The sequence below is a fragment of the Alligator mississippiensis genome, chromosome 4 (assembly GCF_030867095.1).
Source record: "Alligator mississippiensis isolate rAllMis1 chromosome 4, rAllMis1, whole genome shotgun sequence".
NCBI lineage: Eukaryota > Metazoa > Chordata > Crocodylia > Alligatoridae > Alligator > Alligator mississippiensis.
The window spans coordinates 49,333,681-49,346,054 of NC_081827.1; the positions used below are offsets into that span (position 1 = coordinate 49,333,681).

The window sequence follows — 12,374 nt, forward strand, 5'->3', positions numbered from 1 at the left end:
TGAAGGGGAAACCCTCTGTTTCCCATGTTTTTCTCCTTTAAAGGAGAAAATTATTTAGAGGAAAAAATCCACATTTTTCCATGAACGGAAAACCTGGATTCCAGGTAATTATTCAGGGGGTGAGGGAAGCAAGGGAAAAACTCTTTTTCTCTGTCTCATCCTCCCTCTCTGTTTCTCTTGTTTTTACAAGGCAAGTACATTACTGCAGGAAATTGGCATTTTCTGATAAACACCTGTTTCACTGGAAAAGCCCCAATCAGCATTCCTATCAACATAACATAGAAACAGACACATCCCTTGACCTACTATGATTACTCTCTAATGATGGAGATGACAATGATTAAGGTCTACAAACAATAGTGAGGGAAATAGCAGGACAGATGGACAAGAAGCACAGGAATAGAGTCACAACATCATTTGGCTGCTATGGAAATGTCTTGCTAAGTGTAATCTCCAATATATTCTTGTTTTAATGTATTCCACAATACTTACAAAACTCTTTTCCATCCAACCTTCTAAAATATCCCTGCAGGGCAAATGTCACCCTGGCTATAGACTCTAAGCCCTATCACCATCTGTTCCTCCGTGTGGGCAACACATGCCAGGAGTTTTCCTATACAGACCTCTGTAGAGTTCCATCTTTTCATCCTCAAGTTCAGTGTGTGTGTACAGATACTATGGGAGATGATTTCCCATAGTAAACTTATCCTTTTTAAGTTCTCACACTACGGACCTTATGCTTCTAAGAACAGAAGGTATGTCCTGCCCTTGGTTGGACAGAAGTGATGCTGTTATGTTAGGGGGTACAAACAGAGGAATGGATGAGGGGGTCAGAATGCACCTTCTATTAGAGGTGTGCATCTGGCATTTCACACTCTTTAGGCCATTACAGCACTTTTTCCAGCAGGGAGACACTGGCGACATGCAATGCACTTTTTTATCTGTATTTGGCCTGAAGACTGTCATTCCTTCAGACTTCAGCATTTTAAGCCATCTTCTTCTAAATTCAGGGTTACACCCCTGCAAAATGTTTTATTTGGAGATAATCTTGAAAACTTCTTAAAGGCCTTATCTAGTAAAAAATACAGTAACTTGTCTCCTCAGATGTGGGAACTGTTTGAGAACACAGGCTCTTAATCAACAAAGCACATATCTTTAATTTGATTTCAGGGAGCCTTATGCACTTGTTTAAGTGTTCTGTGGAAACAATGCCATAATATGCACTCAATACGTTTCATATGCTATTGCTTCTGTGTACAGGTACAAAATACTAGTTATTACTTTTCAGTTGCTGAGATGAAACAATCTGCCAGTTTTTAAGTGATATTTTGATGATGGATGCTGCTTGTGTTTTTGTACCCTCCCTGTGACTTGCTTGGCACCATTTCTGTTATTTTTCTAAGTCTTTTAGTATTTTTGGCCTGTGGTTTTTGCTTTTTGAGCTATTTCTGGGGTTGGATTCTCTCTTTTGTGAATGGGTATTTTCAAAGTTTGTGTCATGCTGCACCCTTTTTCATGCTTCAACTGACACTAACTCATATCACACATGAGACAATGGTTTTTGGTCAACCATTACTAGTGGCCAGCAACAAGATGCGTCATACCAATAGTACTAGCAGTCTTAAGTGTTGTGGTTGATGCTTCCCCAAACTATTTGATACTGGGAGCTTATGTACTAATGACTAACATCCATCAATACCAGCTTGCTGACAGCTTACTTTTCCACTGAAAAATTTCATCTCAACTGATGGACTGCATAAGCACTGAAATGCAATACCTTGTCTTGATGGCCAGGTGGATATTACCTGGCACTATACTGATATTCCAGACATGGGCTGGTTGCTGGATCATTTCAAGGCTGCAGCCTCCGAAGAAGCCATGAAACTCGGTTGTGCTTGTCCCATACCACTGGTGTTGACAAGGTCTCTTTTCCTTTTTTAGTTTGCGTGCGCTGCATGAAACCAAACACACTGAGAGAATGAATTTGCAGTCAGATTTTTGCATGTTGTTTGGCACATTTAAATTTTCCTTGCTTTATAATATAAAAGGAAATGACAGTACTTCTGCATTAAATATGGAAGTATAATGGTGCACAATGGCAAGTTGACACCAAAAATAATGACTTATTTTTAGGTCATTTCAAGTTAGATGCAGTGAAGGCACAACCTACGATCAGCACGTACGCACACAAATGCACAAAATGGTAGTCTCTTCTCACTTCTAAAAAAAAGTAAGACACAATAGTTATTAAGAAAAGTGTAGGACTTCCTGTTACTAAGAAACCATTACTTTTACAAAATACAATGCAGAGCAGTTCCTAGAATGCTACAATGTATTATCATAACTGCATATCATCACTATAGAAAAACTGATTTTATCAAATAAATTTACACACAATGTCTCAAGGTTCAGTATTCTTAAATTTTTATATTCTGTTTATTCACTGGGAGAATGTGCTTTATGTTAGAATAATATGCAAATTAAGATAAGGCTGAACACAAGTAAGCTCGTACTGGGTTTGTTTACACCATACTGTTTATCTCGAGTTGACTTGACTGACAGTATCAGTAAGGACAGCCATATTTAGAAAGGGTTAGAAATTATTAGAAATCAATTAGAAATGGTTTCTAAGACTGTGCCTACACTGTAAAAAATGCTATTTTTAATTTGGGTAGACTAACACCAATTAGCAAACACTAATTACAGCAAACTCAAAGTACAGTGAACATCAGGGAACTTGCATTTTAACTCAGCTTCACTTAAGCTATAGGGAAATCCAGGGTTGAACTCAATCCAATTTAAAACACCAGTTTCCTTTGTCTGCTCTTGTCTTTTTATCTCAATTAGCTAGCTTGGGTTAGCCAACCTCTGTTAACAGGGCACCGCTTTCTACATAGTAGAGCACACCTTGACATGCTATATGTTCCCAATATAGATGTATGGCCTCCCACCACTATGGAGCACCCGTTTCTAATGGAACTGGTGCGATGTACTGGCAAAGCAAAGGCTAACCAGAGTGGGATATATCAGTACGTGGGGTAGTCCCTCTAGTAAGCTATGTGCATAGTAGAGTAAAACTGGTAAAAGAGCAATGGTGGACTAGGTAGAAGCTGAAAGATCCACTACTAAATGAATTGGTCATTTCTTGTGACTGGGGAGACTGAATTCATTAGCTTGTTGAGCTGATCTGGAGGCTCTTTGTAAGATGCAAGAGAACAGTACAGTAGAAATCAGATATATTTACAGTCTCTAGTATTTTTAGTGGATTAACAGGTCCAATATATTATTATAATTCTGAATATCTTACAGTAAAAGTACAGTCATGGTTTTGCCAGGTTTATTTTTAACAGGTACTGTAAATGACAGATCATGAATTTATCCTTTACTACAGAAGAAATGTTAGTCTTTTACTCATTTAACATTAATTTCCTGTAAGTATACCGCAGAACAATACAGGTCATGGCATTTTCTTTTGAAGCCCACTGGAGTGCTTAACATCCCAAAGCCACAGTAGGTCTTGCATCTCTGGCACAACTGGATTTATTGAATTGCTTCTGGTAGTGATGGGTTACAATGGCACTATAGGTTCCCCCATAATGAACATCAGCAAGTGCTAACTGGTACATTCCAAATGAATGGAAAAGCTCAACAGTGATGCATTGTTCAAAAAGCCTAATTTAAAAGGTGGAATTACAGCATCCCTTGTTGAAGTTCAATGGGACTACTCGCGTGAGGAAGTCCCACTCAGTGTAAAGGATATGAACCAAACTCATAATGAAAAGAGACTACAAGGAGACTAAAAATATTGAAAGAATAACTGCAAACCAAGAAATAAATGTATAAAAATACATAGCTTTAATTTCTAACATGTGATACCATTAACATTTCCATATGGATTGAGACTTGTAAATATAGTATTGGTAGTTGTCCACATCCAGATGCACGAGACTAAGGAGCTTTTCTTTAAAAAGGTATTATGGCTCAGCAGAAGCAGGACAATAGAAGGTAGCTTTGAACAATGTAACACTATGAATCTGTTCTGTTCATTTGGAATACCAGTCAGCATTTGCTTGGGTTCATTACAAGAAAACCTGTGGTGTTATTATGGTTCTTTACTATTAGCAACGCTGAAATAATTCTAGTTGTACTAGAGGCTCAAGACCTGCCTTAATAGCAAATGATTTGTCTTGGTAGCAAATAATTCAGTAGGACAACTTGCATATGCAAGTAATTTCAACATAAGGGTAGAAAACTAGGTCTTGGGTCCTGAAGACTGGAACAGGCATCTGTCATGTCATGTTTCATGTTGTACACACCACTAGTTAAAATCCAGACCTAAGATAATGCTTACAGTGAAATAATCATCCTAGCAAATAGGTCTGCACTAACTCAGTTTATAAATGGAGTGAAGGTGTGGCTCACATGGAGTGGACTGTAATAATCTAATCTTGCTGTGACAAACCAAGGTCAGTATAAAAAAGTCATAATCTCAACCAAACACAGGTGGGGGAAAAGCAAACACCCAGGACATTTCCCCACACTCAATCAAAAGCTGCTGGGAATCTAACCATACCCTCAAGCTATTTACTTTGGAATAAAAAAATGTATGTGCATCGCCTAACAAATAATGATAGACATAATCATATCCACAGCCTATTTCAGGTGGCCTAGGCCTTAACCAGTTTATTTTTAATCTGCACACCATTCACATGCTGAAAGTCACTCAACTGTAGCCTCTGGACTAGAGGAGATGATGTTATGAAGCAAGGTGTCATCAGAATACTGAAATCCCTTCATTGTGTGTCTCCTCACTAACAATCCTTATAGTCCAACAGACCCATTGATTAACATGGGTGAGGTTGTAGGTCTTTCATGTCAGCCCTTACAACAGAGAAACAACTGTTCAAAACTACCCAAAGGACCCTCTGAAGGGGTGGGGAGAGGAAAGCAGATAACTACATTTCTTTCACAGCTGTGCCAGACAGAGAAATTCAGCATTGTGATATTATTATATTACATATGAAACAAACAGGAACTTGTAGACAAGTAACTAGCTTTAATGTATGCTGATCTGATCCTCCATGTGGGCTCTGTGTACAGATAACATACTGTGCAAGCAACAATTACTGACGTGCATGATATTTTTTTGAAATTAATGACTGGGTAGAAAGAGTTATTGGCTTAAGTACAGCAGCAATCCCCAGGAATGCCTTGCACCAGCATCATAATTACTATTATAATATTTTGATCATATCTATATGCTCCCTTGTTACTCATTGTTATCAGCCTTTGCTTCTCTTTCATTTTATGAATCATTCCAGTCATATTACCATTCCAGTTTGTAAGGTTGTTAGTTTTGCTACAAAAAGGGAAAGATTTCCAATACCTTGCCTGTATTTTAATAGAGATCTGAGCATGCAGCATAAACTCAAATGAAGGTAAAAACTAGGAATTCAGGATAGTCAAACAGGTGGAGATAAACTCTGCATTAGTCAGGCTTGCCAGCTTGTATTTTCAGGAAAAAAGGAATAACGTTCCAGGAAAATTATAGTGTCTCCATTTAGTGCAGACAACCACAAGATGTTTACATTTATTCAATTCAGCCATACAAAGGGCATAGTTTGGCAGGCATACCTCTTAAATAAGGGGAAAACAGCATTCCTTTACTGTTGTGCCTCTTTGTCCATGTGCTAAATTTGCTCTTTGTGTGTCTAGGCCAGTAATTCTCAACCAGGCTGCTGCTATACAATGATAACACTGTTAGGTGTACGAACATGATTAACAAGATAAACCCAGAGATTTCAAATAGGAAATCATAGTCTTAAAAATATTCTGGCCTGCTGTGGTCTTTCTGATTTCTTTACAATATAAGAATTGCTCTATTCTTTTTTTGTAGTGAAAAAAGTGAGAATTAAGACGTGGCATTTTCCAAGGACTGCCTTGAGTCAGCCAGGGTGCCATGAGTCTAAAAAGGTTGAGAACCACTGCTCTACATCACATGTAGGAAAAGAAGGTGTGTATTTAAGATGGCATTTAGAATCTGGTTTGGAATACATACACTGGGTTCTGTTCTAGACAAAAGTACACAACCATATATCTATATATTTTATCTCTAGTGCCTTTTATCCACAAATTTTAAACAATATATCACTGACACCCTTGTGGGGTAGTTAGGAATTTCCATTATTAGTTTTCATATCAAGAAAACAAGCACAGAGATGAATTATTGTTTCAAGTTCACCCAGTATGTCTGCAAAAAACTGGAACTAAAATCCAAATAATGGATTTTATTAGTCCCTCCTCCCAGAACTGGATCTAGGATTTTGAAAAGAGGGGTGCACCAGAGCTCACTGGCACAGGGGGTGTGACCAGTGGCAAGATAAGATGGTAAATGTGAAACTGATAGATCTGTATTTGGTCTCTGCTCTTCATTTAAGACCTACTTTTGCAATGCTCATAATTTTGGATTGGTCTGGCTTAAATAAGTAACACGAAAGTAACATCACAGCATTCATTACTTCAATTACTGAACTCTATCACAAGAATCATAGAAACGTAGCACTAGAAGGAACATCAGGAGGTCATCTAATCCAAACCCTGTCCAATCCCTGATAGGATCAACACTATCCAAACCATCTCATACTTGTCTAACTTATTTCTAAAACTACAGTCAACCCTGTCAAAAACTCTAAGAGTATGCTAAACCTCCACAGATACCTATCAAGGGCTGTCAGTGTCTCACCAGTGCAAGATTTATTAAAATACGCCAAAGAGATCCAACTAAAGCACCATGCCTCCATCTCTGTCCCCCTCCCTCCCCAACTACATAGGAAAGCAATGCCCCCCCTCCCCCCAGCCCAGACCCAGACCCAGCTTTTGCTGTAGCCAACACCTAATTCTTCTGAAGAAGGTAGAAATATCCCTAATCCTTGTCGCAGTAGGCAGGGAAAAAAATTCTTCCCAGTCTCATATGGCAACCAGCAATGCCCAGAAGCATGGGAAAGACCAAACACAATCCACTCTGCAACCTGGGGCCAGCAAGCATAACTCCACATATCTCACACCCTAGCTGGAGAGCCAGAAGTACTCTTTCTGTATCCCCTCCATAAACTTATCCCATTTCTTGAAATTTTCTTTCACTGCAGAGTTCTTCATTTTTCTGCTGCTGAGCCTAGTCCTCTCAAATATCTCTGCTCTGGGATGCACAGAAATTTTCATGATCCCCCAGCAACCCATAGGTAGAGGGGCTCCTAGGTTTCTAACTGTTGCTCTTCATAGAGCACTTCAGGCAGAGCTACTCCAGGACCTAGACCATCCCTGACCAATGGGTGGCCAGGATCTGGAATGGGCTTCCAAGAGAGGTGGTGCTATCACCTAGCTTGGAGGTCTTCAAGAGGAGGCTAGATAGTCACCTGGCTGGGGTCATCTGACCTCGGTCCTCTTTCCTGCCAGGGGCAGGGGGTCGGACACGATGATCCATTGTGGTCCCTTCTGACTCTACAATCTATGAATCTATGAATGCTTATTCAGCTTCTTCTTAAAAGCCACCAATGATGGAGGTTCCATAACTTCCTTTGGCATTTGTGTCACTGTCTCACTATTCTAACAGTGAAGAAGTTTATCCTGATATCCAATCTACACCTATTTTGCTGCAACTCCAGGTCATTGGTACACATCCTGCTTTCTGCAGCAACAAAGAAAAAGTGTTCTCCCTCCTTCCTCTTTATGGCAGCCCTTCTATTATTTGAAGACTGCTATCATGTTCCTTCTTAAACACCTCTTCCATAAGCCAAACATGCCTAGCCCTTTAGTCTCCTCATATGACTTGCTCCAAGCCCTTTATCATTTTTCTCACTCATCTCTGGGACTGTAACTTCTCCACATCCTTTTTAAAATGTGGAGCCCAAAACTCTAGATGAAGCCTAACCAGTACTGAGGCACTATCACTTCCCAGGTCATATAATGGGGTTGAGTGATAGAGGCTGGGAAATCAAACTGCAATTTCTTGCCAGTGTTTTTGTGTACCAAACCCTTATCACAAATTGAGCAACTTATGCAACTAAGGACTACTCACTTGGATAAGGGTTCAGTACTGGGACTTTGACTGGCACAGGCTACAACTGTTGGGGTGGAGTGGAACTAAGTTATTATGCACCTAGATTTGCATGCTAAGGCTTGTTCTTGGAACTAATTAAAAACACACATCCGTTTGGACAAGTATATTCTTTTAGTGTGAACTTACCTGAGTAACTAAAGGCCCAGCCTCTGTCCTTATACAAACAGTGTTCCTCTAACTAATAATTGCTTAGCTGAATAAGGACTGGAGAAATGGATTCTTAAAACAGCCTAAGAGATCTAGTAAGATGACAGAATCTCAATACTGTATCATTTAGAACGAACAAGACATAATTAGAATGTGCAGAGAATGAGTCACAAGGAAGATAGATGAAGAAGAGTAAATCTTTAAAATTCTTATATATTGTTAATGAAGAAAATCATTACCCTCCAAAGAATGAATGAAAAACACATTAGATTTCCAAGTAACTCACTAATGGACAAGAGGCATTATCGTTTTAGGTATTTTTGGAATTCCTATAAATATAGTGACTGCTCAAACACTTGATTGATTGTCTTTTAGCCCCATTAATAACATGTATGTATATTTTAGTAAATAACTTATGTTGAGACTGGCCTTTAAAAATGCAAAAGATATACTAGTAATCTAGTAGAGAAACTGGTATGTCCTTATTCTTCAGTTATTTCTTACTGTTTAGTGCTGTTTCCTGAAAGACGTTGTGTATGGTAGAGACAATTCACTGGTTGTATTACCATCTCTTCTGCCCAGAAGGAACATGAAGCCACATACTATTTTCTGAAAGCAGAAAGAGCTCCCACCAAAGCCAGTGCAAGCTGGGAAGTTATGTGTATTTATCTGAGGTGGTTTGGTTCAATTTATGTTTAGTTTAGGAGAGGAGTATGGTATTACTTGCAGAAAACAATACATTTTTTGCAAGTAAAACCCTATCTATCTATCTATCTATCTATCTATCTATCTATCTATCTATCTATCTATCTATCTATCTATCTATCTATCTATCTATCTATCTATCTATCTATCTATCTATCTATCTATCTATCTATCTATCTATCTATCTATCTATCTATCTATCTATCTATCTATCTATCTATCTATCTATCTATCTATCTATCCATCCATCCATCCATCCATCCATCCATCCATCCATCCATCCATCCATCCATCCATCCATCCATCCATCCATCCATCCATCCATCCATCCATCCATCCAAACATGCCTAGCCCTAGATAGATAGATAGATAGATAGATAGATAGATAGATAGATAGATAGATAGATATAGAGCTCTCTCTCTCTCTCTCTCTCTCAAAGCATTTCATACAAAACCTTTCAATTTGAAAGAAAAACAATTACTTTCAGGAAGCAACAAACATGACACTGAAGTATTTGCAAGCATATTTCATCATGGCAGTTTAAGTACTATGAAAAATTATTTAATTCATTTTCTATCTTTGTTCTCAAAAAAGTAAAAAAAAATACAAGGGCAGGTTCACAGACAGTTAATAATCCTTCAGACTGATAATGACTACAGTTTTTCTTCCCATCTCACAGAAAAAACTGGGGGTTCAACCCTAAAAAGTAGCAGGTCCTGTGCTGAAATCCATATAGAGCTATATATGTTTTGTGCTGTGTTTTAGGCATCTCCACCCCAGCTCTAAGAGCTCTTTCAGCAGAATGCCTATAGAGATTCCTCCTCCATAGCGTTTTACAGTAGCTCTCTTTGGAAGGGTCTGAATTACTTGCAAAAGTTCCAGGGGTTGGTAGGAGGGAAAGAGGCTGCTTCCACATTATGCCTCTTCTTACCCAAGCACATTCCTGGCAATATGCCACTTTCACATGCATAAGAGCCTGACCCTTATGGACAAATCCCACAGACCAGTGGTCGGCAACCTTCAGCCCATGGACTGGATCCAGCTTGCAGAGACATTTGAACTGGCCTGGGACATGGGCTTCAGCAGCCAGACTGACCCAATTCAGATCGGGGTGGGTGGGTGTGCGGTGGGCAGGTGCTAGAATGCAGCTGCCGCTTCAGCCGCTTTTTCTAGCACCTACGTGGGGAACGTCTGCAGCCACTGCTCATCCCCATGGCAGCAGAGGAAAGCAACTGCTGCTGAAGTCCCCCCACTACTGTGTGGAAAATCAAGTTATGGACCTCTCCACATGTTGCCATGGGGAAAAGTGATGCCAGCAGCAACTGAGTCCTAGCACTCGTCTGCCATACACCAACCTGCCTCTAATTCAAACTGGGTCAATCCAGTCCACAACCTGGAAAGGTTACTGACTTAGACCAGTGATTCTCAATCAGGGTATTGAGAGATCCTTTCAAGGGTGCCATGGGGTGTCATGCAATACTAGGACTGTTAGGTGTTAAAACATGATTCACAAGACAAAACCAGAAATTTAAAATAAGAATCCATAGTGTTAAAAGCATTCTGACATTGTGGTCCTTCTGAGTTTTTTGCAACAGAAGAATTGCTCTATTATTTTGCTGTAGTCAAATACAAATGAAAACCAAGACCTGGTATTTTCTGAGATGTCTCTCAAGTCTACTGAGGGTTGCCTTGAGTCTACTGTGGGGTGCCTGAAGTCTAAAAAGGTTGCAAACTACTGCCTTAGATTGTGATAAAAGACATGACCCCTTGGGTTCCATAGAATTAAATGGAATATATCAACCATCCTATGGTGAGAAGTAAAAAAAACAAACTATTGAATTCTATAGCATGATGAGAATTTCCTATTAGATTCCACAGGACAGCTCAAAATGCTTACAGGAAGTTTTTCATATTGTATTAAATGTTGCAGAATTTTTTCACAATGGACGAATGGTTGGAGACTTTGAAGAAGGACTTCAGTGGGATCAGAAGAAGGGAGAAAATTCTGCAGAGCTCAGTAACTGCCAACAACAAGCTGTTTAAGCCTTAGGCTTACTGTTTTCAGAGATGATGAGTACAACCAGGTTCCAAATAATGTAGCCATTGGGCTGTTTTCCTACCTACCTTATGTGTATGGAAAATGACAGTAACACTAGACAAAATAAGCACGGGAAAACTGTATTTGTATTCCCCAATATTAAGGATTAGGGGAAAAAACTGGCAAACAAGATCACAGTGCTCTCAGTACACTTGCAGCACCCAAATTGACACTGATGGGAATTTCTCCTGACTGGTGAGTAGATTTCATTCTAAAGCAGACAGAAGCTGCCTGTATGCCAACTAGCTGACCATGTGAATTTGGGCTATGCAAACAAGTACAAAACACATTCTGATGCAACATGCTGTCCTTGAACATTTACCTGTAGGTAATGGCAGCATACACAGAAAGGACTGCCTTCATCAGAAGGGTTAAAACAACAGTCAAGATAAATTTTACAATCAGTCACTCTAAGACAAATTCTGTCCCCTAATACACTCTCACAGCCCCCAGTGATTTCACCAGGAGTTAAGCACACGTCCAAGCATCAAATGAGGCCTCTGGCAGATGTTAATATAATCACACGATTGGGATCTGAGGAATTTTTTGCCTGATCTCTGCTCTTCTCTCCCCCTCCTTCCCCTCAAAAATCACATGTCCTGCCACACCAGACATGCATGGCAGGATGTGCAACTTTTAGAATTGGGGATAAAATTCCCCAGATTTCAATCATGCAGTTACAGGAAACCCTCGCAATTCTCAGGTTTGGCATTCGCAGTTTCAAATATTCGCGAATGCCAAACCCGCATCTTAAATACACATACAGGAGCTCCTTGGGAGCCCTGCTCTTGCTGCTGCCATGGTCCCACTGCCACTGCTGTGCTCTTGCTGCCACCAGCACAGTCATGCCCCCCGCCCCCTCCCAGTCGCTGGGGGAACTGCGTTCATGAATGCAGTGCCTTATTCGCGGATTTCGCCATTTGCAGGGATATCAAGCACGTATCCCCTGCGAATGGCAAGGGTCTCCTATATCAGTACATGGTGAGCCCAGCATTTGGGACTGGGTGCCCAGTACCAGTCTCCCCATGTCTGGACCTTCAAAGGGCACCACAGGAAATGTGGCATTGGTTACCTGCTAATATGAGGTCAACTGGATTTCAAAGGATGCAATTCTACAAGGACCCATCCCCAATGCTGCACTTCTCACAGTGTTCTTTTAAGTTGCATGGGGAGCCGAGGATCTGGGACCTGGTCCCCTTTCTCTGAGGCTGGGTTCCTCACATTTTAGCAAGTTGCCAGGCTGCACCAGCATGCCTTTCATCAGGGAACCAGTCCCCACCACTGGACTGCATTGGTGCATCTTTCAA

The 12,374-nt window shown here is 40.2% G+C and overlaps 1 protein-coding gene across 2 annotated transcripts in view; it reads right to left on the reverse strand.

Moving 5' to 3' along the window:
* Positions 1–12,374, reverse strand: part of MET (MET proto-oncogene, receptor tyrosine kinase) — a 128,054-nt gene that overhangs the window by 102,350 nt on the left and 13,330 nt on the right. The window contains exon 2 of one of the 2 annotated variants that reach the window (XM_059725948.1): positions 1,778–1,951. The exons of the other annotated variant lie outside the window; for it this stretch is intronic. The gene's annotated coding sequence lies outside the window, so the exon portion shown is untranslated. The remainder of the gene's footprint in view (positions 1–1,777; positions 1,952–12,374) is intronic. 2 annotated transcript variants of the gene reach the window in all.